The 24,679-nt window shown below is 39.1% G+C and overlaps 2 long non-coding RNA genes across 11 annotated transcripts in view; both read left to right on the top strand.

The window, feature by feature from the left end:
- The window catches only part of LOC309666071, a 116,886-nt gene extending 96,530 nt beyond the window's left edge, over positions 1–20,356 (top strand). For all 10 annotated transcript variants that reach the window (XR_014266849.1, XR_014266850.1, XR_014266851.1 and 7 more), the window contains one exon: positions 20,064–20,356. This is a non-coding gene — a long non-coding RNA (uncharacterized lncRNA). The remainder of the gene's footprint in view (positions 1–20,063) is intronic.
- Positions 1,828–13,471, top strand: LOC309666110. Its single transcript, XR_014266907.1, has 2 exons — positions 1,828–9,169; positions 9,492–13,471. It is a non-coding gene; the product is annotated as an uncharacterized lncRNA (long non-coding RNA).
- Positions 20,357–24,679: the final 4,323 nt, after the last annotated feature.

Genomic DNA, 24,679 nt, shown 5'->3' with positions numbered 1-24,679 from the left:
CCTTAGGAGATGGCAAACTCCCCAAAGACATTGATATGTCAGCAGTGAGGGGTGAGATGCCCTCAGGGGACTCTATGTAAAGTGTCATTAAGAATATACATAGGAAAATGATTCAGTTATACATACATGTATGTGATGGCCATTATGACTGGTGTATACCACACTATCTTAATTACTGTGTAATAAGTCTTAAAACCAGTTAATGTTAATCCTCCAACTTTATTCTTTTTCAAAGCTGTTTGGCCATTCTATGTCCTTCCATATGAATGTGAGACTCAGTTTGTAAATTTCTATCAGTTTGTCAAAAAACCTGATGGGATTTTGACTGACATTGCATTAAACCCAGACATCAATTTGAGGAGAAATGGTATCTTAAGAATATGAGTCTTCTAACCAATGGACACAGTTTATCTCTCCATTTATTTAGAACTTCTTTAATTTCTCTGAGCAATGTTCTGTCATTTTCAGTTTGTATCTTGTACATCTTTTGTCAGTTTGATCCCTAAGTCATTCATATTTTTGCTAGTTTGCTGATAGTTTTATTCAGGAATGGATGTTGGATTTTTTCAAATGCGTTTCCTAAGACTATTGATATGATTGTGTATTTATTTCTTTTTTAGTTTATTGATGTGGTAAATTAACTGATTTTCAAATGCAAAAGCAACTTTGCAGTCCTGGTATAACCCAATTTGGTCATGGGGTTTTATCCTTTTTATATATTGTTGAATTTTATTTGTTACAATTTTGTTCAGAATTTTTGTATCCATTATCTTGAGCAATATTGGTCTGTAGTTTTTTTTTTTTTTCCTGTAACATCTTTGCCTGGTTTTGGTATCAAAATAAAGCTGGCTTCATAAAATGAGTTGGGATGTATTCTCTTCTTCAGTTTTCTGAATGAATTTGTGTAAAGTGGATATTATTTTTTCCTTAAATGTTTGGTGAAATTCATCAATGGACCTGGAGGGTTTTTTGGCAGAGAGAGGTAGATTTAATTTCCTTAATAAATATGGGGCTATTCAGGTAACTATATCTTCTTGTGTGAGATTTGAGAGTTTGTTCCTTTTTCAGAATTTGTTCATTTTATCTAAATCATCGTATTTATTGTCAAAATATTGTTCATAATACACTATTACCTTTTAATATCTGTAGAATGTGTGGTGGTATCACATCTCTCCTTCCTGATATTGGTAATCTGTGTCTTCTCTCTCCCTCTCTCTCTCTTTTTAAACCTGATTAATCTGGCTAGAGATTAAGCAATCTTATTGATCTACGTTAAAAAAAAACATATTTTGGATTCATTGATTTTCTCTATTATTTTTCTGTAATCCATTTAATTTATTTCTGCTCTGACCTTTATTATTCCCTTTCTTCTCACCTCAAGTTTCAGGGTTTGTTTTTTCCCCTAGTTTTACATGGTACAAATTAAGGTTATTAGTTTGAGACCTTTATTCTGTTTAATATAGGTATTAGCCTTTTAAATTTCCTTCCTAAGTACTGCTTTTACAGGATCCTGTAAATTTTAGTATGGTATGTTTTCATTTTCATTCAGTTCTAAATACCTTCTAATTTACCTTTGATTTCTTCTTTAACCCATGAGTTATTTAGAAATATTTAGTTTCCAAATATTTATTTGAGTTTTCTCCAGAGATAATTCTGTTTTCTTTCTTCCTTCCTCCCTCCCTCCATTCTTTCCTTCTTTCCTTCCTTCCTTCCTTTCTTTCTTTCGTTCGTTCGTTCTTTCTTTCCTTCTTTCTTTCTTTTCTTTCCTTTCTTTCTTTCCTTTTCTTTCTTTCTTTCTTTCTTTCTTTCTTTCTTTCTTTCTTTCTTTCTTTCTTTCTTTCTTTCTTTCTTTCTTTCTTTCTTTCTTTCTTTCGTCTTTCTTTGTTTCTTTCTTTCTCCCCCTCTCTCTCTTTCCTTCCTTCCTTCCTTCCTTTCTGCAGTCTCATGGGATTTATTTTGCCAGTTAAATAATACATCACCTTTGTGTCTGTATCAGATGGAATATAAGTATATTTTAACTGACAAATAATACAATATTATGGCATCTACTATAGGTTTGCAGGACTGGTTATGTTGTGAGGGTTTTTTTTAATTTTTAAACTTTTTTAATTGAATGAAAGATTCTTTAAATTCTATAGTGCTTCACAATTTTCAATTTTCAAAAGTTTCACATACACGATTCCATAAAATCCCATAATAACCCTTTTTCCCCCTACACCTATGTTGTCCCTCCCCCTCCCCTTGCCCCACTGGTAACCACTAGTTTGTTCTCTATATCTGTGAGTGTGCTTCTTTTTTGTTTTATTCACTAGTTTGTTGTATTTTTAAGATTCCACATATAAGTGATACCATATGATATTTGTCTTTCTCTGTCTGACTTATTTCATTTAGCATAATACCCTACAGGTTCATCCATGTTGCTGCAAATGACAAATTTTCATTCCTTTTTATGGCTGAGTAATATTCTACTGTATATATATGCCATATCTTCTTTATCCATTCATCTGTTGAAGGACATTTATGTTGCTTCCATACCTTGGCAATTGTAAATACTGCTGCTATGAACATTGGGGTACATGTATTTTCTCGAATTGGTGTTTTTGTTTCTTTTGGATATATGCTCAGGAGTAGAATTGCTAGGGCATATGGTAGTTACTATTTTTAGTTTCTTTGAGAAACCTCCATACTTTTTTCCACAGTAGCTGCATTCCCACCAACAATGTAGGAGAGCTCCCTTTTCTCCACATCCTCACCAACATTTATTATTTGCGTCCTTTTTGATGATAGCCATTCTGACAGGTGTGAAGTGATATCTCATTGTGGTTTTTGTTTGCATTTCCCTGATGATCAGCAATGTTAAGCATCTTTTCGTGAGCCTGCTTAATTCTGGTTTGGTCATAGAACATACTTTGTATGACTTGAATACTTCTAAATTTATTGAGACCTGTTTTATGGACAAGATTACTGTTTATCTTAATAAATATTCCATATGCATTTTAAAAGAATATATATTCTCCTGTTGTTGGGTGGGGCATTCTATAAATTTTTATTTGATCAAGTTGATTGTGTTGTTCAAGTTTTATATATCCTTACTGATTTTCTGACTACTTGTTCTATCAATTATTACAAAAGGAATATTGAAATCTCTTATAGTTGCAGATTTGTTTACTTTTCTTTTCAGTTCTATCAGTTTTTGCTGCACATATTTTAAAGGTCTATTATTGGGTACGTAAAAGTTCAGTGTTGTTATACCTTCCTGATTAATTGACCTCTTTATCATTATGAAATAACCTTCTTTATCCATGAAATATCATCTGCTCTGAAGGTAAGTTTGTTTGATGTTAATATAGTTCCTCAAGCTTTCTTTTGATTCGTGTTAGCATGGAATATAATTCTCACCCTTTTTCTTTTCACCTAATTGCTTCCTTATAATTAAAATGCTTCTTATAAACAGCATATAGTTGTATTGTGCTTTTTATCCAATCTGATGATCTTTGCCTTTTAATAGGGGTGTTTAGACCATTTTCATTTAATGTGATTATTGAGGTAGTTAGGTTTAAATCTGTTACATTGCTATTTATTGTCTATTTGTCTCAGCTGTTCTTTGTTCTCTTTTTTCTTTTTCTGCATCTTTTAGATGAACTGAGTATCTTTTATGATTTCAGTCTATCTCTTTCGTGAGATTATTAGTTAAAACTCTTTGTTTTATTTTTTAGTGGTAGCTTTAGAATTTAAAGTATACATTTTTAACCTACACAGTCTAAATGCAACTCTTTTTTTTTGGCTGCATTGGGTCTTAGTTGTGGCAGGCAGGATCTTTGTTGCAGCCACAGGCTTCTCTATAGTTGCGGTACACAGGCTTAGTTGCCCTGGGGCATGTGGGATCTTAGTTCCCCCACCAGAGATTGAACCCATGTCCCCTGCATTGGAAGGTGGATTCTTAACCACTGGACCGCCAGGGAAGGCCCTCAATGGAACTTTTAAAAAAGGTTTCATGTTCACTGAAATTTACCAACATTAGTTTTAATTTGAGATTATTCTTCAGAGCAATTTATCCAAATGTGAAGAGTATAGCACACTAGCTAGCCTTTGTTAAAAGTTGTATTGAATGTTACTATTGTGAACAAAAAAAACCCCAAAGAGTGTTGTTTTAACCCACCAGTTAAAACACACCAGCTTTAACCCACCAGTTCTACAAGGGTTAAATTGTAACCCACTGCAATTGCCAGACAGTGCACCCTGAGAGGAAGAAACACTGGATGAGGGCCTCTGTGCTTTGGATAAACAGACTCTTAGTTGGATGTATCTCAGGAAGAATTTCAGTGACCCCAGATTCTTGCATCTTCCTATACATAGAAAAGCACTAAAATCCTTAACTTGAGATATCTGTTCTTTGTGATTAGCAGTAATCTTTTACCAAGATGTATACTTGACTGCATGTATTTCCTAGCCAAAAAAATTCATATATAAACTGACTTCTCCCTTACCTCTTTGGAGCAGTTCCCTCAGAGCTACTAGAAGCTGTCTCCTGGGCTATAGTCCTCAGTAAGTCCCTGAATAAAACTTAAACTCACAACTCTCATGTTGTGCATTTTTCTTTAAGTTGATACTATAGATATTGATTTTGGATTTTCAACTTAAAAGCTTGAGTTATTAAGTTGAGTTATTAAAATCACCTGAATGGAGCAGACAGGGTTATACTCTCCTACCTGGCCCTTGTGAGACACTCTGAAGGGTTTGTACACTTTGCCTTTGACAGGTGAGTGCCAAATAACTTTCACTTGCCCCACAACAAAGCCAATGAGATTCAAAGGTTAATTTAATAATTCCTGTTAGACAAATTCATCTGGGGGTCAAGATAACTATAAATACACAGTACAGTCAGTGCTTAAAATTAGATCTAGGAAGGAGGGTGAAGTAAGATGATTTGTTTAACATTCTCTTTGGAGATAAAAGCCAGTAACGGACTTTTTCCTGGTACAGTCATTTCAGGCAATTTGCCTAAAAGATAAGATTATTTCGGGAAATCCTAAAAAGATGTGAAACCGCTCCCCACTCCAGTTTTTACCCTTTCCACAGACACTGAATAGGTAGGTCATAATTATCAGTATTATTTAACTTTTCTATTTCTAATACAACATCAGTGTTTTGCTGGTTTACTTGCTTTAAAATTTCATATTCCAATTCCTTATTCCAAGAATGGAAGAAGATTAATAATGGAATAAAGTTTTGCATTTTTCATCTAAGGGAGGATAAAAATGTGCTATGCTAAAATTTGGGACCAAACCCAACACAATGATGTTTGAATCAGGGTTAGGGTTTAAAGACTCTATTGCACAAACACAGAATAGGAGAGATGGAGGGACCTAATTCTTGGAGAAATTCATAATAAAAAGACATAACGATTGGCTACCAGCAATTCAGTAAGAAAAATAATAGTATAAAAAAATAGAATGACCAATCAAGAAACCTATTGCCTCATTACACTTGGCTCTGGTAAGATCCCTTTCCAGAGAAATTCTCTTTTCTTCCTATGTGTGCTGAGACTATGAAAAACTGAAGTGTGCTGATGAGAAGGTTAGAAATCATGTCAGGCAGAGAATACACGAAAGAAATAGGAATAATATGCTTGGAGAATAAACTGCACAAGAGATGATACTGTCTTAAGAAATTGAAGAACTATCATACAATATGAAACTTTTATGACTGCAAGCACTAAGACCAAAAAGAAGATGTTTCCAGGAGTTCAATGGGGCACAAAATAGAGACATTATGATGTTATGATTGTCCGACAAACTGGCAAGCTACCTCCCAAACCTCTGAACTCATCATCTTTTCTTGGGTTGGGTGGCCAACAGTGTGGGATGCCGGAAATGATTCCTCATTGAATGGGGAACAGTACTAGAACTTTGTGGCTGTAGTTCTCAAACTTTTTGGTTTCAGGACCCCTTTATACGCTTAAAAATTATTGAGGACCCTGAAGGGCTTTAGTTTAATGTGTGCTATATTAACTAATATTTGCTATGTTAGAAATTAAAACTGAGAAAATTAAGAAATCTTGATGTATTAGTTCATTAAAAAATAACAATAATAAAACCATTACATATTATACAAATATATTTTTAGGCAAAAATGGCTATTTTCAAATACAAAAATTGAGTGAGAAGACTGGCATTATTTTGCATTTTTACGAATTCTTTAATGTGTGGTTTAAGAGAAGACAGCCAAATTCTCTTATCTTCTGCATTTAACTCTGTTGCAATATTGCATGCCATGTAGCCTCTGGAAACTCCACTGTATGCTTGTAAGAGAATGACAGTCAAAAAGGAAAATGCTGTCTTAGAAGTACTATGAAATAGTTTTGGCCTCATGAACCCCCTAAAAACATCTTGCACATACCAGCCACGTTTTAACCCTTTTATTGTCTAATAACATCAACCCACTTTATTGAACAAATAATACTACATGAATCAGCCAGGCTCTCCTCTTTCAGTGCAGGACTGAGAGGATTCTATCAATACTTTGGAAGAAAGCATCCACATGTGAATTCATTAAAATATAAAAGGATTGTTTATTGATTGATTGATTGATTGATTTTGCCACAATCGAGATGTATCAACCTTCAACCAGGAGAAGTTCAATCCTCTTAACAGCATCATATCATTGGCTATTATAAATTCAAATGATTCACCTGTAAAGAAACTATCCTGAAAAAATGTTACAACTGGGTCATGTCAAAGTTGACACATTTATGAGGAAATTTAAATTTGAAGTTGTCCAAAAAGCAATTTCTTGATTCACAAATCTAAAAGCAAAGTGGATTTTCAATTTACAAGTAATTTTTCCTGTTTCCTCAGTTCCACATAAACTTTATTACAATTATTCTGTGAACGTGTTGGGATAAATACAAAGTTAAATTACAACTGAAGAACACTCCATCTTGTACTAAAATTTTTAAACTAAATTTATACTTACATGTTTCCACAACACTAAAAATTTTCAGATCATATTTATGAGAATGCACTTGTTTATGCATGACAAAATTTATATTTTTATAAATTTGCAAAAACATGTACTTACACATTATGTGTTAAACCTCTGGCAGATTGAGATGAAAATGTTGTGCTAATTTACAAACAATAAAAGCTTATTTCCACTGAAAGTATTAAACTGACCAGTCTAAATATTTGCTTTTGTGGTACCATATTACAAAAGCCCAATAACAAAACAAATTCCATTTCTCTACTTTTTAATACTGCTATAATATTTAGATTATTCTCAAAACAATCCAAGTTTATGGCCTAGTCCACAGTTTATTCTTAATAATTAGATAATAATCACAATATTTGTTTAGTAAAAGATGAAGTTGTCTAATCATTTTCCAAAAGGATCTAACTTCCTACACTCATTTTGCTTCTTCTCATTTGTTGCTAACAATTTCCATGCATCTCTCAAATTCTTTTTTTTTACCTAGTCATCTGATTCTTCCTACTATTGCGATCTGATTTCTAGGCAAGGCTGCACATCAATCAGTTCAATCGCTTAAAACCTTTTCCCACATACACTTTTCCAGCTCAAACCTTCATATTTCTACTAATTTAAGAGAAAGGCTTCTTTGGAATGCTAGGTCCCCAAAATAAGACCAAAACAACCTGCTGATAAGAGGATGCCGACCTGACCAAGGTAAGGGAGAATGCCACCTCTATGGAGTCTCATTAGCATCTCAGGGGGGACAGGCACAGTTGGAATATTTATTGAGACTTTTTAAAAAATATATTTATTTGTTTATTTTTTGGCTGCGTCGGGTCTTAATTGCGGCAGGTGGGATCTTTCATTTTGGCTCTAGTTGTCGTGCTGGCTCCAGAGCACGTGGGCTCTGTAGTTGTGGCACATGAGCTCTCTAGTTGTGGTGCGCAGGCTTAGTTGCCCCATGGCATGTGGGATCTTAGTTCGAACCGGCATCCCCTGCATTGCAAGGCTGATTCTTAACCACTGGACCACCAGGGAAGTCCCTTATTGAGACTTTTGAAGTCTGGTCTTTTGAAGGAGGAGGGGGCTTGATTAGAATTGGGGAAGAATCAGGATGTAACAGACTAGAATTGGTGGATCCAGGAAGGTAAAGATTTTGAGGATAGGATTTAAAGATTTTCAGGGTATAAACTGTCATTTAATGTTGGGTATTAATTAAGAGTTGATGGGTCTTTTATTGTCCTGACATGAGCAATAATGTTATCTTCAATTTTAATTTTCCTGGGCAAGAATCTCCTGGAAGAGTAGGCTGATGAATAAAGTAAATTCATGTTAATGTAGACATAGACAGTAGCTGTGTGTTATAGATGGTTTCAGTTCTCAGTGTGATTCTCATTAAAAGAAAACAGAGGACCACAAAATTTTTGTGGAGAAGAGGATGCCTAGTATATAAATATTTTAAATAAATTTTGTATTTTGAATATGTATTATATGTATAAATAATACACATTATAAAAAGAAATATATTTATAAATATTATTTAGTGAATGAATGAATGAATGAAAACTCTAGGTAGGGAGGAGACACTGACCAAGCAGCCTGATTCAGTCCCCGAAGTTTCTCCTTCCTCCATGAGTTCTAATATTTAATGTCTTTGTCACCACCATGTCCAGATTTCCCTGAGTACAGTTTACAATTCCAGCCAATAAAGAACAAAAATATACTTTCTTTTGAATTCCCTTGGCATAGCTAAGTTAGGCAAGAATTTTATAAATTGTTAGCTACTAAGAAAACATTGAGAGACGTTAACAAAGAAATAACCCTAACATTCAAACAAAAGAATGACACTTATAATAACCAATGGTATGTCCACTCACACCAATCAGTGCTGAGTAAACAGAACCATCCAATTCCTTGGTGAAAATTCCATGGTTGTTTCCTCAAGGCAGCATTGCTGATAGCAGTTTAATCACTGCTTAGCAATGTACACACTCTGATTTTCTGAGACAATTCCCATAATAGTGCACACCCACAAGACGAAGTTAAAGCTCCTTTGCTTGGCACTCAAGACCTATGCAGTCTGGACCAGTCTACCTTTCTGGCCACATTCTCTGTCCCTTCTCTTTCCCCAATGCCTTCCTGACCACTGATGCCAAGATACTTGCCATTTCCTGGACTCAGCATCTTCTTTCATGTCAAGGTAACCACTTCTTAGAATGCCCTTTCCAAACCCTCTGTATCATGTTGCCCAACTTACCTAGTACCAATAGGACCCCCTCTGTGAAAACTTTACCATCCCCCCTCCTGTGCATCCCTACTGCCCTTGCCCCGCCATCTCACAGTTAGTTCTGTACATTTGCTTTAAGCAGGTGGTTGGTGCACCGTTCAACACACATTGGTTGAACTGCATTAACTTGACTTGGTTTGGTTTAATTTAGCTTGACGTAAGCCTGCCACTTTGCACACTTCTATTGTTTTGCTGTATTTTTAACCCCTGTGGTGGTTTCCTTATTGCATTACAGAGTGAGCAGATGCATGAGAGAAATGGAAAAAGAATAAGAACATCCAAGAAGTTCAAGTCTAAGTTCCATGAGAACGACTCCCTGTCAAAGCTGTGTTTCTCTTGCTTCTGGTTTCCAGGCAGGAGACAAATAGAATCTTATTTAAAAATAGATATTATTAATGATTACTCTGTTTTTTCACCTAAAGAATAACTATCTCCCACCTATAGACAATTGATCCTGGATGTTAGGAATTGATCCAGGATGGAAAGCAGATTCCATTTTATGTGGTTTGAGACCCATGAATGGCTCTCTGCCCTTTCCCTCCAGAGAGTTGCCTGGGGTTAGGAAGGCATGTCAGGCAAAAGCGGCCTTCACAGGCTGATCATGGTGTTTCTTACTGTGAAAAAAAAATGTTTTTCCATGTCTCTCATTTCCCCCACCATCTTTGGGAACGCTTGCCTGCCTTCCTGGGTCCTATCTCTAGTACTTACGACAGCCACAACCCCTAGACCCCCTTGCCAATATGTGTATCAAGTATCATCTGCTTAGTGCAGCTGCCACGTTGGGCAGCCCTGGAAGAGGGTCTAGGGGTACAAAGGGAGGAGTACATATATTTTTTTATGGTGCTTTGTCTCAGCTGTGGCAGACAAGGGATTGGGAAGTGTTAGTGCCAAGCCCAAGTGGAAGGCCACATAGACTGGCCTAGGCAGAGGCAGGCCTTCATTGGGATCATCTAAGCCTTGCATTCCAGGAAGGATACTGCCCGCATTGAGGCTGAGGGTCTATGTTACACCCATTGCTTTGCAAAATTCCTTCTTCAAGAGAGTGAGAGGGGGAAGCTTTGTCCTTAGCCCCATTTCCTACATAGACAAGAAAGCATGCAATCTGAGTAAAACGCAGAGCTAAATAACAATCTAGAAAGGAATCCATTATTTCTCTGTGTTGTTTATAACAATTTATATCCTGTAGTCATTGATAAAGAGACACTTCTTTTCACTGAGAAATACTATAACTTAATGACTCTTGAGTACAGAAGGCATCCCACGTTTATATTAATCGTTTTACTTTCACGAGTAATACCCTATGCTTATTGCATGTAGCTAGACTTTACCCTTTATTTTTATTCTTTTAGTTGTCTGCCTGACTTTTCTTTAATCTTTATTCCATTACTTATGAATTCTGTCAATTTTTATGGTTTTACTCCTTTGTTAATACTGGTGGAAAAAAGAAAACCCCAAGTTTCTTCTTGCATAGGATAAATAGAAGAGATGATGCCTGAGACCTAGAATGCTTACGTGACTCACATTATAAATGGGAAGTGAAGCCTAGAAGAGTGTTGGCTCTGGAAACAGGGAGACCTGGTTAGAATCTCAGTTCAGTCACACAATAGCTTTGTGGCCTTGCTCAAACCCTCTGAAGCTTTCTCTTCATCAGTAAAATGCAGGTGATGAGAAAGCTATTTCACAATAGCTTTGTGAGAGCTACATGAGATAATAAGTATCACCCCCTTACTCTATCATTACTACATTAAACCACATGAACTTGACATTTTCTGTATTTTAAAAAGCTGAATATTTATACATTTATATAGTTCAATCTTATGTTAGTTAGTAAGATGCAAAGCTGGAATCCAAACTCAAGCCTTCTGCATCCCAGCCCCTTGCACTTCCATACTTTGCTAACTTCTGTTGTCAGTGCAACTTATTTTCAGTTGGACATGTAAAGAAAAAAAATGTTGCCTGCAATTCCAGTTCTGCAAGGTTCAAGCCATTAGCCACTGTAGTTGCCCTGAGAGGAATTCAGGATGAAGAAAAACAGGAAGCATTTTGTGCTTTGGATATACCGGCCCTTAGATAGTTAAGATGCATATCTAAGGAAAATTTTCAAATTTCAAAAATTTCAAAACTTTCAAATTTCAAATTTCAAATGATAGTTAAGATGCATATCTAAGGAAAAATTTCAGATTCTTACGTCTTCCCATACATAAAAAAGCACTAAAATCCTTGAGATGTCTGTTCTTTGCGATGAGCAGTAGCATTTTTGATGTTTGGCTACATGTTTTTTCCAGCAAAAAAAAAAAAAAAAAAATTCATATTTATCTTGGCTCCTCCCTTATCTCTTCCAAGCTGTTCCTCAGGGCTATCTGAGAGGCTGTCTCTGGGCTATACTCCTCAGTAAGGACCCCAAATAAAACTTAACTCACAGTTTTTATGTTGTGCATTTTTCTTTCGTTTGACAGACAAGTGTTGCCAAGTGGAATTATGGAGCAGCTTAATATAGGAGATGTGTGAAGAGAACAAACAGTAAGAGTGGGAGAGAAAGAGAAGTTATGGGCTTGGTGCAAACATCTAGACTTTACGAATATAATGTTTGCCCAGTTATCTTGCCTCTCATAGGAGAGCAATGAGGTGTATGTGGTGGAAGATCTCGGTTATCTTTCTTAACGCCAATGTCATTGGTTAGGTAGTGTGATGGTTAATTTTATGTGTTCACTGGACTAGGCCACGGGGTGCCCAGACATGTGGTCAACATTAGTTTGGGTGTGTCTGTGAGGGTGTCTCTGGATGAGATTCCCTTTGAATAGGTAGACTGAGGAAAGCAGATTGCCCTCCACAATGTGGGTGAGCCTGGTCCAATCAGTTAAAGACCTGAATAGAAAATAGGGCGGAGTAAGAGGGAATTCTGCCTACCTGACTGCTGGCACTGAGATGCCAGTCTTGTACTCTGACTGGAACCTACACCCCCAGCTCTCCTGAGTCTCCATCTTGCTGACTGCAGATCTTGGGAGTTCCATGCAGCCTCCATAATCACATAATCACATTTATCCTTATAATAAATCTACCCCCCATCTATCTAGATAGATACATGTAGATATATAGACACATTGATATCCTTGTGAGGGTTAAAGGAGATCTCTCTATATATAAATTCTCTCTATTGATCTTGCTAAAGGATCCTGATAAAGATCAAAAAGAGAGAGAGAGACATTATAGCCTAATTTTGCAGGTTCTTGTGAGGATTAAAGGAGATAATATATAATATATAGTAATATATTTATTATATATTTATGTATATAGAGAGAAACAGAGAGTGTGTGTATATATATATAGAGAGAGAGACAAAGAATGTATATCTATCTATCTATCTATCTATGGAGAGAAATATATACATCCTATTGGTTCTGTTCTTAGGAGAACACTGACTTATACAGGGATGGATGCCAAAGGTTTCCTTTAACAATGCCCTCTGGAGCTGCCATCCATAATTGTACCTAAGGGTTTTTGTTTGTTTGTTTGTTTGTTTGTTTTAAAGATAATGGTGTTAGCCATCACTTTTAGATTTAGGTTTTCAAAGTCTGAGCACACAAACCCCCTAGTCTGTCTTTAGGCAGCAAGCTTTGTTTTGTCTGTGAGGCCATTATGCAAATAGAAAGGCTTCCTGTGGGTGAAGAGGAATGTGTCTCAGATTTCAGTGGCAGTGTCCTGGGCAGAGTTTGAGATGGTATGCCATTTGAATTCTGCATTTGAATTCCAACTCTGCTATTTATTGGCTATAAGAAGTAACTTTTTTCAGCTTTGGCTTTTTCATCTGCAAAGTGAGCACAGGAAAAAGTAGCTCAGAGGGGTCTGGGAAACACTTAAGAGGACAATGTATGCGAACTGCTCATTGTAACTCAATAGTGTTTTAAGAATATTAGTTGTTGGAATGTATTCTTGTATGTTGAAAGGAGTTTGGGTTTTGGACTTGTGTACTTAGGTTAGTTAATCTTTTTGAGTGTAAGGATCTTCATGTACTAAAGCTCAAAAAGAGAGAGAGAAAGAGAGAGATTACAGCCTACTTTTGCTGGTTCTTGGCGAGGATTAAAGAGAATAATGTATGAACCATCTCTAGCAAAAATCCTGGCAATGCATGTGCTTCCTTCTTCCTATAAAAGTATAACTCTTTATTAAATTAATAAACCATTAGTTACTTTAATGTTATTCTAAGTGTATATTTTTTTTTTTAATTTTTTTTTTTTTTTTTTTTTTTTTTTTTTTTTAAATTTTTGGCTGTGTTGGGTCTTCGTTTCTGCACGAGGGCTTTCTCCAGTTGCGGCAAGCGGGGGCCACTCTTCATCGCGGTGCGCGGGCCTCTCACTATCGTGGCCTCTCTTGTTGAGGAGCACAGGCACCAGACGCGCAGGCTCAGCAATTGTGGCTCACGGGCCTAGCAGCTCCGCGGCATGTGGGATCTTCCCAGACCAAGGCTCGAACCCGTGTCCCCTGCATTGGCAGGCAGATTCTCAACCACTGCGCCACCAGGGAAGCCCTAAGTGTATATTTTTAAATAAAGAAAAATCAGAGAACTGCTCACACCCAAGTTCTGGCAAGTGGCATCTGCCTGCATCTTCCACTGTCACCCGTCACTGTCACCTCTTCCAGCTCCACAGAGCTTCTCACCCTGAACCCTTCTTGGCCCATCAAGAGCCTGTAACTGTGAAACACAAGGCCCCCAAGCTTTTACCACAAGAAACAATTGTTGAGATGTAGGCTGACAGATATGTATTATCTCTGCTACCTGGTACTCAAGACTATCACATAGTTATGAGATTTCACAGGAAGGAGAAAGAGATTTTAGCTTTGAACACATAGATGAGCCAGAAAAAGGAAAAAATTCTAAACTCATCACATATTCATAGCTCCCTGGCCATGATCCTTGTTTATTTATAGATCTTATAACCACTCTTATTGAGAGATCTTAAGGTACAGATCAGTTAATGTTATACTCAACCTGGTTCAAGCTCTTGGAAGATCATTTTCTCCTTGGCAGTGAGATTAGAGGCAAAGAGAAGGGCATTTCTAAAATATTCAATCCTGGCCTCATCCTCTTTTTAGCTCTGTATAGTCTGGGGCAGGTCACTTAACCCCTCTGAGCCTTAAAGACCTCACCTGTAAGGTAGCACTAATGCCTACCTACAGGCTGAATTAATAAAACCTGAATGTAAATAGGCTGCACAGAGGAGGCGATTTCACACACTCCCCCCTTCATTTTGGAACCCACTTTAAGGGTGGCGAGAATGATGCATACTTGTGATTGAACAATGACTCGCACATGACACTCCTTTGATGCGATGGGTCCCCTGATCCAAGATGGCCCTTGGTGACTGCTCTTCCCACACTGGAATTGCCCGTGCAGTGTGGGGCTTCTGTATGGGGCCTCTGGAGTCAGACTACCTGTCACCTTGTCATATAAAACTCTTGGCGCGTTGCCTTTCACTCGAGTCATCTTAGCAGGACCTCTTGGTTGTATGTCTCTAGATTCCACATTGCCCCCATAAAGTAGGACAGTCTGCTCTCCGGCAACTCTTTAGAGGACAACATTCATTCCCTTTCACCTGCCCCTTCACTTACTCTTCTCTAAGGGTGGTGGAGTGACTTATTCAGTGAATCTAGGACTTTTCCTGAATTTGAATTGTGCATACTTGGGACAGCCTTTTCCAGATCTTCTCTCCCTCTCTCTCTCTCTCTCACTCTCTCTCTCTCTCTCTGTGTCAGAGAAAGAAAGCCTGTCTTTGGGTTGCATGCATTTTCTACCAGGTAAATGACTAACCTCTGAAAGGGAGACACAGTGGTCCAGCTTTGCATGGCCCTGGTGGACACATTGAATCCAGGTGCATGGGGCACACGATGGATCCTGGCTGCAAAGTTCAAACCCTATTCTCCGACTCAGGCTTGTCAGAAACAAAGCTGATATTTGATTTCTGTATTCTTGTGTCTATGGCTCAATTTATTCTCAGCTCAGGAAATGAAGAGCAGTCATCCTCAAACTCCAATAGACTGTGACTAATACATGTTGACAATTACTTTGACTTTTGGTTGCCCAGGGATTTCCAGGCTAGGAACATACAATATGCTATTTTTCTGAACATCAGATAAGTGTTCGCTTCTCAAACAAGTTCTGATACTCTTAAAATAGACAAATACAACTTTCGTATATGGGGGCATTAAATCAGATTATGATTTGGGTAAATATCTTTCTAAGCTTTGCTGCAAGGATAGCTCTCTTTGAGATTTTTTATTTTTTATATTTTTATAAATTTATTTATTTATTTATTTATTTGGCTGCGTTGGGTCTCCGTTGCTGCACGCAGGCTTTTCTCTAGTTGCGGTGAGCGGGGGCTACTCTTTGTTGAGGTGTGCAGGCTTCTCATTGGGTTGCTTCTCTTGTTGCAGAGCACGGGTTCTAGGCGCGCAGGCTTCAGTAGTTGTGGCACTCGGGCTCAGTAGTTGTGGCTCGTGGGCTCTAGAGCGCAGGCTCAGTAGTTGTGCCGCACGGGCTTAGTTGCTCCACGGCATGTGGGATCTTCCCGGACCAGGGCTCGAACCCGTGTCCCCTGCATTGGCAGGTGGATTCTTAACCACTGTGCCACCAGGGAAGCCCTCTTTGAGATTTTTTAAATGACTACTGAAGAGAATTTTTTGCAAATATTGTCTTTTGTTTCTGCCTTTTTAAAATTAATGTCTATATATAGTTTGGGCATTGGCAATGCTACAATGCTGATCCCTCTTCAATGCCATAGTTAAATCAAGGCCAACTCTGGGCACATGGTCCTAAATCAGGTTTACCCAGATGACTGATGCCTATTCACTGGACAAAAGCAGCCCTCTGAGAAAGGCTGTATCGCAGAGTGTTAGCAGTGAATCCCAGAGTCAGATACCTGCCTTAGACCCTGGCTCCATCTTACTCGCTATGATCTGTGGTACCTTTTAACTTTCCCGTGCCTCAATTTCTTCTTTCAAAAATTGGGGGAATAATAGTAACTGTCTTGTAAGTTTCCTGTAGGGATTACTTACATTAACAGGCTTGGAATAATGCCTGGCACGGAGTAACAACACTGGTTCTGGAGCCAGACTGCCTAACTCAACCTGCCACCTACTCAGCCTCTGTAGGTCTTGGCTTCCTCACCTATAAAACTGGTATAACAATACTTACCTCTTGGGGTGATTACAATGCATAAGTGGGAACATCTGTGCAGAGTTTGTGGCAAGCAGTAGCATAAATAAGATGGAAGTTTATATTTTTCTATCATGAAAAAGAAGATTGAAGGAAGGCACTCCAGGCCTGATATGGCAGCGGCACCATTAAAAGAATCTAGGCTCCTTCTATCCTGCGGCTTTTTCCATGCTGTCTTATGATTCCAGCTGGCTGCTTGAGCTCCAGCATTACATCCACAATCCAGGCAGCAGAAGGGAAGAAGGAGCAAAGAAGGGATGGTATACACATAACCCTTTACTTAGTTGTTAGGTTTACCGAGAAATGTTCTCTTAGAAAACTCAATTCCTTTTGCTTGGTTAGCATGGAATTAGAGCCTTTTCTCAACTATACTTTTACTTCCTATAAAACTTGCTGGGGATTTTTCTGCATTCATAATCAGAACGAATCACAAGTTTCAGAAAACATTTTCCCCCAAGAAGTTTCATATATACATATATGAAACAAGTTGCATGTGTGTGTAGACATGCTGCAGTCAATGGGTTTATAGTGTATATATTTGTCATTTATATTTTATGGAGGCTGCCCTCTGATAACCTTAACTTTTGTGGGGGTCAGAAACCCATTTGAGAATCTAAAAGAAAGCTTGGAAGTCCTCCCTGGAAGAATGCACATAAAAACATACACTCCTAATGGTGCATGTAGTGGGTTTTTATTGCATTGAAAATGTATTTCTTTCTCAGAAATAATATTAAAAAATGTACAATGATTTATGACTCATTCACTCTCATAAATGTTCAAGCTTGGCGAATTGTTTTGACAATGGGCTTTCCTTTTCTCTTAACAAAAGTCCGTGAGTTTCTCGGGAGCGTGCTCCCATTTCTCGACAAAGTCTTGTGATTCTACTGGTGATTCAAAGCCCTGATTCTGAGCAAACTGATGATGCCTGCAGCAGCAGACAAGGCTTCTTTCAGGATTTTCGCAGAGTACTCAAGATTTATAATGAAATGTGGGGCCTCCTCACATCCAAGGAGTCCCTCCCCCGCCCTGAGGCACTCCCCACCCCGTTATTCTTTCAATGTTGTTATCCCTATATGAAATCATCACATTCGTTTGTTTAATAAATTTATTTCTTTAAAAAATATCGTCTTAAAATCTTATTCATCGTGATTACTGAGTTTTTTGGCTCTGCATTAAATTGTGAGCGAGTGCCTCCCTTGACTCACCCTGATCTTGGCCCTCGAGGTTGGGCAGTTTGAAATAGGCTGGACTGAGGGGTGTGGGGAGGATTTACTCCACAGAAACTGGCAATCACTGCAAATCAGACCTTCCCCGCTCCCCGCTCCCCAGAGGCCTGGTTATTAAACACTATCAACAGACCACTGCCAACAAGCCTCATTGCCAGAATCCCTTGTACTTTTATCCTCCATCTCTTCTCTGAATGTTGGGTTCATGAACTTGCTGTAAGTGAAAACCAGCGCCCCCTGGAGGACGATGCTTCCCCTGCAGCTCTCTTAAGAGGGGGGCTGTTTTTCCTCTGCCAGTCTTCATTCCACTGAGCCTAAAAGTGAGGTGAATATCCTCCTGGGATATTGCAGCTTTTCGTTTATTTCCTCTCTCAACATCTCAGATACTTTCAAGTACATGGCATCAAACTGTAAGCCCCACTATCCCTTCTACTGACCCCAGGGTCACTTCCACTTTTCACCACCCCTTCTGTAACCATTCTCCAAGACTTCCAACATCCATATAATTCTTGGTGCCTCTGATATCTCATTTAGTTGACCCCCTTCAATTGTTATGAACTTTTCCTCTCTTTACTGTTACTACCAATAAATCTCCTACCATTAAATCTCAAATTTCAGCATTGCATCCTGACCAATACCTCTTTCCCTTGCCTCTAACACTCATACTTCATTAATTCTTTGGCGCCATTAAGACCTCTGATCACTAATCTTACCTCACTTCACTGTCCATCACCTCCACCTTCCCTAGACAGTCAGCATCCCCTCATCCTTGATTCCCTCTTTATCCAGCTTAGATTCCATGGTCTATTGCAATAATTGTTCTTCGCATTTATGTTTAGCTGACAAATGGATTTTTTCTGTTCTCACCAATAAGGAAGATCAAAGACATTTTGTATTCAGACAGAACACACAACAGTATGCATTTACAGATTTTCCCCAGGGCTCAGTTAACTGTCTTTCTTTCTGTTGTAGTTCAAAGATATCTGGACCTCTGGACATCCCACCTTGATCCACTATACCAATGAAAGCATGCTAATGGGACTGTCTGAGCAAGAAATGGCTAGCACATTGGAGAACTTGGAAAGAAACGTACTCCAGAGGGTGGGAAATAAACCCCATCATGACTCAGGATGCATGCCACACCAGTAAAGTTTTTAGGGGTCCAGTGGTTGGGGCATTCTGGGACATTCCATCCAAGGAAAGGAAAGCACAAATTATTGCATCTTGAAACTATCATAATAAAGATACTTTTTTTGGGAAGCAGCAAGAGTGCCATTAAATGATAAGCTCTGATTGTTGCTTAGGCATTTGCGGCGTCTTGTGCCAGAGGACAAGCAAGCAAGAAGAGTCACCATCTTTCCTTGCTTCTCCACCACTCCCCCTCCCCCCACCCCATGTACACACAAAACAACTCAACCACCCTCAAGGTCCACGGAGGCCTCTTCTCACCTGCTGGAATGTGTCTCTCTAGGTATGCACATGCCTCACCTCTCTCTCCATCCTCCTTGCCAACGCTGCCAACCCTGCCCTCATCTCTATCCTGATCACCTCCTTTGTTTTCATCATATGGCTTAACATTATCTGGCCAGATATTACATTAGCTTGTTTTTAGGTATGTTTACTATTTATCTCTCTCCGCTAGAAAGGAAGCTGCATGTGATCAGAGACTGTCCTGTTTATCTCTGTAATCCCAGGACCTAAAACAGTAACTGTTGGCATTAAACATTCAGTAAATATTTATTGGATAAGTGAATGAATTTGTTGACTGAATACACTTCTTCCATAAAGGTACCAAACTTGCTAATACTACATGTGCTTTACCTATGCACAGAGATCTTTTCTTCTAGTAGATTTTCTCAGGACAGGTATGGTGCTGGCCACTGAGGATGAAACAGGGGCTGGTAGCCAGGAAGTTATCGATCATGTCATCCAAGTCCATGCTCATGGGGAGTGACAAGCTGCCTACAAATACCAGAACCTGTGTTAGCAATTCTGTAGGTTCACTGACCTGCACCCACCTCACTCCACCTCTCCAAAACCAGGACCCCAGATAAATGAGGAGACCCCTCAATCTCACCAGTAACCTATTCCTAAATTGGAGTGCAGGAGACTTATTTATCTGCACTACTGTTGCAGCAAAAATAGAAATGAGACTTTTCTGATAAACAAGGAAAATAAGGAAACAATGAACAGGCTGGGGAAACAACATAAACAGGCCTGAAAGAGTTAAGCAATCTTGGTTATTCTTCAGCTGTTACTACTAACAAACACTTGTAGCTAGACTTGTCCTTCACAAAGCTGACTACTCTCTGACTCCATACAAATTACCATTTGCACCTGACATTTCTTCTCCCTCTACACTCCCTTGTAGCACTCTTCATTTCAGAAAGAAGGTCACGGGCCAATAACTTCAGGGACACCAGACCCGGTTGCAGAGCTACCTGATGTCAGCTTTGGCCATGAATTTGCAGAAGAAAAGAAATGCAAGACCTTCACTACTTTGATCCTTATCACATACCCCCGGACTGCAGACTGCGAGCCCCACGTATAAAATCTTCTCCGATTCCCCAAGGAGGGAGGCACAGTTCTTGAGGCGTTAGCCTACTGTGTCTTCCCTTGGCCTGGCAAAGAAAATAAAAAGCCTCTCTATTTCTTATCTTCCAATTCTCTGTCTCCGTATTGCTATTCGGCATTGGTGCACAGGGAGCCAGATTTGGCAACGCCACGTGGCCCATTCCCCTCGCAGTGACGGATGGGTAAGTCTCTCCTCTTGCCACTAGTGTACTAAGTCCCCTCGCTCAGAAAGCAGGAGCCGCAGGCCGCAGAGGTTCTCAGCCACAGGGCCACCCCACCTCAGGATAAAGAATTCATCAATGCCTTAGGCATTTCATACAATGCCTCCCTCAGTCATCTGCTTTCTCTTAGGCTTTTCTGACTGGAAGAAAAAGGGTGGAGTCACTGCTGCAGGGGCAGGAAACTGTGCCGAAGCCCACAGATGCTCACACGTGCTCTCACGCATGCGCTGTAAGAGTGTGGCCGGCACCAGCGCTCATGGTGTGGATAATGAATGCTCTGTGCGAATAACTCCACCCCTGGGGGTTGGTTCCTTTTTATTTTGATGCTCTTAGGCATTGTGAGGTGAGGGAGGCCTTTGCCTCTATGCGGAATTTAAGGGGAGGAGGGCGCCAAAAATCTCAGGAATCGAGATAGATTATATTTTAATGCAATATTTAAAAAATTGAAATTAATGCCAAAAAATCCATGATGAACAAAATATCAAAATTTTAAAAGAAGGCCACTTACTAACTTGTTGGTATTGGGCCAATTAATATTACCAAACCTCAGTTTCTTCAATGCCCCAAATGGGAAAGGAATATAGTCAGTTGTCTTGACCAGGAGGTTGTAAGGGTCAAATCAGACAATGAATTTGAAGTGCCTGATACATGGAAGGCACCCATGGATATTATTATTCACAAGAATTTATTGAACGGTTGTGCTAAAGGTGACACAATGTTTGTTTCTCTCTCTCTTTTTTTTGCTGTTCTGCAGTATCTATGAGTCTATGAGGAAGGTTAATATTGACAGTTCTCCCAATGATGTTTGCCATCTAAACCTCATCTTGCAAACAAACATAAATAAATATTGACACGGCTCCCCGACAGACCAGTTCCCTGAGCTTCTTATGTCCAGCCCACTCCATGACAGGAGCTGAAGCCTCTGTCCTTTTCCTGTGACCTCCACGCTCTTTCTCTTTTGTCTCTCCCGGCTTCCCACTTCCAGAGGACCAATCTCAGGCGTTCTCATTCCAAACTGATGATTGCTCAGCCAAGGGTACCGAAGGATGGAGTGGGCAGAGGTGGGGAGAAAGACGCCTTTGTTGGCATGACAGGAATGCTCACCCTGTGGATTTCTCCTGGCGCTGCTGTTGTCAGGTGCCTGGTGTGTCGTTATCAGTTTTCCTGCTACCTGAAATGAGGAGTAGTGGTGAGGCCACGGTATGGATGGAGGGCACAGTTCCAAACTGGAGACCATGACTCAGTAGTGGACCACGAAATCATTTATCATGGAATCAGGAGTGAATCATGGTTGCAATCAATACTAGAAAAATAAAACAAAACAGAATATGCAATATCAGAGTATGCCACACATAATGAGGATGAAAATTGTTTTGTGGGTCTTTTGTGTCTGTGATATATACATATATGTGCTCTGTGTCACATATGTGAACGAAGAATGTCACCTGCCATATTGGTAAAAAAAGAATGTTGTGGCCATCAAGCCATCAGCCACTGGCAGCCACCCCCAACGGTGCACCCTGAGGGGATTCAGGATGGAAAAAAGCAGGATACTGTCCCTAGATAGCTAAGGTGCATATCAAAGGAATAACTTCAATGAGCCCAGACTCTTGCATCTTCCCATACATAGAAAATCGCTAAATTCCTTAACTTGAGCTATCTGGTTTTCTTTAATTAACCATAATCTTTTGATGTTCCGACTACCAGGTCTTTGTTGCAAAAACTCCTACATATCCTGGCTCCTCCCTCACCTCTTTGGAGCAGCCCTCAGAGCTCTCAGAGAGGCTGTCTCCCTCAGCAAGTCTGCTGCGTAAAACATAATTCTCAACTTTTAGGTTGTGCTTTTTTTTTTCAGTTGACGCACATAACGTATTTCCTACTGTGAGTCATGGTAAAATAACTTGAAAGCCACCGGTATAGTGGTTAAGAGTTCAGGTGCTATATAGTCAAACTTCTTGGGTTTAAATCTTGACCATGCCACTTACTTGCTATGAGACCTTAGCAATTTATTACCCTTCTCTGTGCCTCAGTTTCCTCATGTGTAAAATGGATGAATAATAGTACCCACTGCAAAGAGTGGTTATGAAGATTAAATGATTTAATGCACACAATGCTTGTAGAATAGTGCCAGGCACATAGTAAGCTCAATAGAAATTAGCTATTATATTATTACTATCAGCAACAGCACCTTCATGTAATGTATGTAAAGTGCCTAAAGCAGTACCTGAAACATAATACGGTCTCAGTTTGTCCTTGTGGAAGAGACTTTGTTGCTTACTGTATTCTACTGTATTCTCTTCTCCTCTGCTTTCTGGCACACAGGAAGATGCCACTTGCCCATCTCACTGAAGATAGGCAGGACCTTGCAAGTAGGTCTGGCAATAGATTGTAGATGGAAGTGATGTGTGCCACTTGCAAGCCTGAGCAATTCATGACTCATTTGTGACTTCCTGGTGCTCTTTGGCTCTCCTGAGGCAAACCCTGAGGACTTGGGTTGGGGCAGCAGTGAAACAATGTGGTGGAACCTCTAGCCTGGGTCCTTGAGAGACTGTGAATAGAGCCTACTACCTCCTTTCACCTCCAGCAGCCTGTGTGGACAGGTCTCATGTAACCTTTGTATGTTTGTTGATAACAGCTTTATGCAGATATAATTCACATGCCATCATAGGCACCCTATTAAAGTGTACAATTTGGTAGTTTCTCATATATTTACAGAATTATACTAGATTTCACAGGACCTGGAATGCCAAGCTAAAGAGTTTAAGTTTTATCCTGTAGTTAATAGGAAATTGTCTTTTAATTGCAAAAAATGTTTATTAATGAAATAATCTGACAAACAGTATCCTCCCTTGCATTTGGCTTATTCCTAACTTTATCCATATGTTACATGTTGTTTTTCTCATGTTTGTAATCATGTCCTATTTATGATTTTGTTTTCTACTTTCACCTTAGTGTTATTTCATATACACTTTTCTCTATATCTAAATTGTCTTCATTTTTAATGAAGACACTTCATCTCTTGCTATTATTGGACATTTACAGTTTTACATTATGTGTATAGAACTGTTTTTCATCCATACGTGTGTGTGTGTGTGTGTGTGTGTGTGTGTGTGTGGCTAGACTAGGGTGAGGCAAGTGAAGTGCCAAGGGTAGAAAGTTTAAGGAGGTGTACCACATTCAGGCCTGCAATTTTTCACCTAAGTACCTCACTTGCCTCACCCCAGTACCAGCCCTATACCTATAGTACGGTGTGTGTGTGTGTGTGTGTGTGTGTGTGTGTGTGCACGCATGCATGTATGTGTATTTTCCTTTCAAATTATTTCCTCAGGATGAGATTACTGGTTCTCATGATGGGATTATTGGTTTCGAGTACATTAAGATTCATATTGCTCTTAATAGGAATTACTAGAATGTTTTTCAGAAGAATTCCATTGATGGTTTTTAAAGAATAATTTTGATATGCGTACAATGTCATTTTACAAAGATTACAGAGGCAACAGGGCCTATCAAAACAGTATGTCCCAAATACAGTACTATTGTTGCTATAGAAGATCCACAGGTCTGACTTTTTACATTTGATAGCCCAGTCAGAATACTCCATTTTTAGCCAGTTATGCTTTCATGCAGTCAACTTGTAAACTCAATCATCAAAGAAAGAACAACAAAGCCATTCATATTGAATCTATGTCCCTAACAGATAACCCCTCTGTGTATAGCAACCTGGTCACTCAGGGTGACTTTGGACAGCAACCTCTATGCCAACAAAGATCTTATGAATGAAGCGTGGTAGGCTACTGCTGTTTTACCACAAACCAAATTCCCAGTGGTAGGCTCAAATTAAAATTCTATTATTGGGGGGACAAATAGTATCAGAATTTGCCTACTAACAACAGTTTTTATAAAAGTCAAAAGGAAAAAATCTCTGGGCTAGTCTGTTTTGTATAAATTTTTCCTAGGGGTGCACTTTTTAGAAGTCAATAAACGGAAAATCACCAGAATGGAGTTTAGAGAGGTCTGGTTCCTGAGTCATTACCGGGCAGAGGTAGTTCCCAATCTTGCACAATTAGGGGAAATATTAGAGGGAGATGGAGTAGAAAGATCAAATTTGAGGTAGGGTGCAGCATCATGAAGCGTTGTTGGAAAGAATCCAAAATTGTCTACAAAGCTCTTCCAGCAACTTTCCTCTGGTTAT

The sequence above is a fragment of the Balaenoptera physalus genome (genome assembly GCF_965194825.1).
Source record: "Balaenoptera physalus genome assembly, chromosome: 8".
Lineage (NCBI taxonomy): Eukaryota > Metazoa > Chordata > Mammalia > Artiodactyla > Balaenopteridae > Balaenoptera > Balaenoptera physalus.
The sequence above is the reverse complement of the archived record's forward strand: the minus strand, read 5'-3'. Positions and strand labels throughout refer to the sequence as shown.